Below are 3,111 nucleotides of genomic sequence, written 5' to 3'. Positions count from 1 at the left end.
AATATTCAGTTTAGATATTTTTGGAGTACCTTTTCCCTAGGCTCCTCATCAAAACTCTGAAACTCAACTCTTCCGTTTATCAAGATAGCAAAGCACAGTGTAATTAATGCTGTAAAATATGTATTTCCAGGGAAAACATGCTTTGTTGTTGGGGTATAATTTTTAGTGTTCTTATGCTGAGTCATCAAAGTGGGTCCATTCAAAGAATCCGTGTTTTAGAACATAACAGTATTTCAACCGGTCATATAGCTTAGTCCAAACTCAGTTCTCTGAGAACTCAGACATCAGTATGTGCAGGAGTATTGAATACAGACTTGGCACTGCATTCAAATCAAGTCGTGCTCATTTTTCCATTTGTAATAGTTTTTACGTGGTGATCTGGGACTATGAAGAGATCGAAACCATTGCAATTGTCGCAGAAGCACTAGAACTTTCTCCTTGGATGTGTTTTCTTAAGGCCAGCCTGTTCTAAGCAAATAATCACATCATCTTCTAAAGTCAGCACCATTGGCAGTGGTCAAAAGAATTAGACTGGGTACTTCAGACGCCAAGTCTTGGGCAGCAGTACATACGGGCATATACATTCTACTCCGATTTAGTCATAAGAGTGGGGTGTTCGAGGTGTAAGACACAGATACCCATTCAAGTCAGCCTACGTGAGAGGTAGTTCCATTATGAAAAGTACACTGAGTAGATTCACAGTGTATCATGAATGGTCATGAAGTGCAGACTGCTCAGAAACGGACCCCAGGGTTAGAAATTTGGGTGCTTTCTCTGCCTCCCAGAGGTGCCAGGCTCCTTTCATCCCTGCTTCTCTTCTTAGGTATTTTGGTGTCTTCTCTCTCTCCCGGCTGGCCTCTTCCCCTCCCTGGGCTCCCCTCCCACATAATTGGAACTCATTCTCATGCACCGTGCACGCCAGCCCCAACTCTCCATGACCTCGAGGCTCTGTACCCACAATTCCCAGCAACGTCTCTTTAATTCCTACTGCAGGAGGCAAGAGAATCTCATTGGCTCAGCTGGACTTTCCAAGCCATACCACACAGGTCACGTTAGACTGCTTGTCCAGTTATCTGTGGCAAGGCCAAAGGCAGGGCCGCTTGGCACAGACTATGACTTCTTAGAAGGAGCAGTGGGTGGACTCTGAACATCTACAAATAGTATGAATTTGTACCATGATACTTGCGTGCGTCTTTATTTAACCAAAAGAAATGAATTCTGCAGTCGTTCCCATCCACCAGGATCTGCGGGAAATCAAATATCAGCCCGTAGGAGGGGACTGCTGCCCATTCTTTTAATTAAGCCCAAGAATCCTGAAATTGACACCATCCTGGAAAATTGGGGGAGTGTCTCCAGACCACCCTGAGTTTCATTCAGACCGGTGGCTCTGATATTCTCCACATCCCCTCCATACTACTGGTACCTTTGCTTAGCACTGACCCCCTGAGATATTGCCATACCCTGGGGGGCTCCCTCCGCGTTAGGAACCCATCAATGTCTGTCCCTGCAGTCCTGGGAAACCCAGCTCTTTCCAGGTCAGTCTGCTGCTTTCTCTCTGTACTTGTTGTCCTGTCCTTCTTGGATGTATAGCTTTATGCTTCTTGGAGCGTAGACTTTCCGATAGAAACTCCTCTTTAATCTCCCCTAGGGCATGGCGTATCCAGAATGTAAACTCCAGAACCCAACTCCTTGGCCACCTTTATTCCTTAATGATAAGTCTGTGCCCTGATCACCAGAACCAACTCATGCCCCAGTGAGTTTGTGCTCTAGCACACCCTCATACACGCCGATGTGAAACACACACCGTTGATTTGCACCCCTCTGCCAGTTAATGGGTAGTCATGATTTATTTCAACATGACCAACCTGATATTACCTGTTAGAAAACTTCCAGACCTGATTAAAGATAGTTTTTCTCTGCTCAAGGGCACTCAGGTACCCAGGGGTGGGAACAGAGGAACAGAAATGAAAAAGGAAAAAAAGAAGCTGCACCCTATTAACAATAATTCATCTGTAACATTCCAATGTAAAATTATTGAACAGTATGGAGAAATTGGAGAGGCAAGAATGTGATAAAAAGGCAATGTGAGAGTAGAAAGGGCCACCTTGGTGGTGGTAGGTGGGCGGTGAGGGGAGCCGGTCTTACTGACCACCTGTTGTCAAAAAGAGTCTCCTGAACTTTTACACACCGAGGGCTCCTCTTTTCCTACAGTTCACCTCCCTGAGAAATCGTTCAGCCCCATAATCCAGGGCGTCCTAGAGACCAGCACACTTGTTCTGTCCCGTGTTAGGCGGTTGGCAGTGACCGACCCGTGAAAGCAGTAATGCCCAAACCCCTTGCAGCCTTGAAGTTCTGGTCCCTTTGCCTGTTGGGGCTGGTGGAGAGAGAGTGGAACAGAATAGTGTCATTGAAAAGCCAACAGATTCACTTTTCAGAAGTGAATGTGAATGTAATACGAAATTGCTGCTGTCGTATTTATGGGGTGAATTTGCCTATGTTATTTTTAGTGCCTCATTTTCTTTTAAAGATTATGGATTCAATGTTACTTTGAAATTTTAAGTATTTATCAAATTTTAGGATATTTCATGGGGGTATTAACTTTTTGCATAGCTGTTATAATACTGCAAAAGGAGCAACCTGCCTTTGTAAGATCACCACAACAGAAGCTTTATATTCCAATGTTATGTTAGAGAACACAAATAACCTTTATACAGCATCTATAATCTGGAAAGGTTTCATGTAAATTATGTCATGTACCCATCATTACCCACCTTAGGAGAAGATATTTTCTTCATTTTACTTTCCCAACGTAAGTTTCCATGTGTTTTTGGAACTTTTTGGTGGATTGAAGAAATTGCATTCTCTGTCAAAAACCTGTATCTTAAATTGTCCAAAAAAAAAAAAGGGGGGGGGGGAATCTTTATGTTATTTTTGGTATCTTCACTGTAGATTGAATGTGTTCATATTTACCTTTGGAAACTATCCAGAGAGCCATTTGACAGTCAGACACAGTAGGAATTCCCATCGTCAGTGCTTTCTTGCTTCTGTTTCTCTGAGGCACCCTTCCTGCTTATGCTGAAAACTGCGTACTTCCTCTCCACTCAGACCCAC

The sequence above is a fragment of the Rhinolophus ferrumequinum genome, chromosome 26 (genome assembly GCF_004115265.2).
Source record: "Rhinolophus ferrumequinum isolate MPI-CBG mRhiFer1 chromosome 26, mRhiFer1_v1.p, whole genome shotgun sequence".
Taxonomy (NCBI): Eukaryota; Metazoa; Chordata; class Mammalia; order Chiroptera; family Rhinolophidae; genus Rhinolophus; species Rhinolophus ferrumequinum.
This window is presented reverse-complemented; position numbering follows the sequence as displayed.